Source organism: Mizuhopecten yessoensis, unplaced genomic scaffold (genome assembly GCF_002113885.1).
Source record: "Mizuhopecten yessoensis strain PY_sf001 unplaced genomic scaffold, ASM211388v2 scaffold179, whole genome shotgun sequence".
NCBI lineage: Eukaryota > Metazoa > Mollusca > Bivalvia > Pectinida > Pectinidae > Mizuhopecten > Mizuhopecten yessoensis.
Genome location: NW_018403417.1, coordinates 290,784 through 292,384, shown reverse-complemented (window position 1 = coordinate 292,384; position 1,601 = coordinate 290,784). Strand labels below are relative to the sequence as shown.

General features: G+C 34.2%; 1 non-coding gene across 1 annotated transcript; it reads right to left on the bottom strand.

Annotated features, from left to right (window-relative positions):
* Positions 1-443: 443 nt before the first annotated feature.
* On the bottom strand, positions 444-535 carry Trnam-cau. The gene is given in 2 exon segments: positions 444-479; positions 499-535. It is a non-coding gene; the product is annotated as a tRNA-Met (tRNA).
* Positions 536-1,601: the final 1,066 nt, after the last annotated feature.

The window sequence follows — 1,601 nt, the reverse complement described above, 5'->3', positions numbered from 1 at the left end:
TCGGTCCCCACGAAATGAAATAAGAGGCAAATATCCAGAAAAAAATCTTACGAAGCAGCGTACCGGTAGTGTCCAAGATGGCGGTAACTGGTCGAGTGTGTCTGTTTGTTGCGAATATTTCGTCGTAGGCTAGTACCTAGCGAAATTTGCACTGCATGTGGCAAGGAATGACAAATTGGTATAAAACAGTAAATTAAATTGCACATGTTCTGAATGAAGTTGAATACGAGATTGTGCAAGTTCAACGCTGAAGTCTGGTTCTACAGCAGGATTCAACACGATGGGCCTCTTTGTTGTGCAACGCCACGTAAACGAAATATTTATTTGATATAAAACAATTTCGTTGAAATGAAAACGTGATATGTTGAATAACTAATGAAAGGTTAAACAAGTCTAAATAAATAAAAATGGTAAAATAAACGATGGTAAAGACGAAAAATTAATGCCCCGGGTGAGGATCGAACTCACGACCTTCAGATCGCTCTGTATATTTGTGATTATGAGACTGACGCGCTACCTACTGCGCTACCAAGGCACATATGTGGAGAGAATTTGATTAAAAATATGAACTCAACTCTCAAAGTAAAAATATGCTTTCTTGTTATCTCGAAATAACTGTAAACATTCAACAGTATAATCATTATCTCTGATACTGTTCTTATTGTTAACTAAGTATATTGAGTCAGTTAGGCTAATCATGCCGGGCACAGTTCACTTCTTACTCCAGAAACTCAAGATGGCGGACGGGTAACTGTCAAAACGTCTATAGAACCAGCTAGCAGAGCAAATTTTATACCAATACAATGTATACATTATGACAGAGATACTATGATCATACTTATATATATATATATATACGTATCTGATTAAACATTGTATTGGTATAGTTTTGTCGACCGCTAGCATCTCTCTCAGATCTAAATCTGTCTGATTTAGACATTCTATAAACCACATGATCGGGAGTTACCTCTCTTTGTCTGTCAGGGTTAATTAGATGTATAGCACATAAAGGAATTTTGTTTAACAACACGTCGTTAAATAGCGCTTTCATCTCATATATACATTAATTATCTCTCATTAAACAGTATTCATTCATATAGTAACGCTACATATCTATCACTATATTTGTACATATTGTAAATTTCATTTAACGCGACATGTCATTCTTATTTAAACTCAACACCATATATTAAAGTGGAATAAGTTTATAAATGTACACCTATAATATAAATCTAGTAACAAGTTTCGAGTATGATCATTTTCTGACATATTCTCACAAGTACTGAACTATGGGTTTATATCCAAAATATTGCTAATATTTAGTTGCATGACAGATGCTTGTTACGCACTAAGACAACTCTGTACGTTACAAACATACTGCACGTCTACTAAATTCTGACACTGAACGTCTCCTGAATTCTGACAATGGAGGTACTAGATTAATTTTACTGTATTTACAATTAACAATTTTAATGAGTGGGAACGAGTTGTATTAATTCTTGAGTTTAATTTATATTTAACTGTAAGGTGACTTGACTTACCTCATATTTGTGAAATATTGTAACATGTGTCATCTTGCACATTTGCAATCGGGACAATAA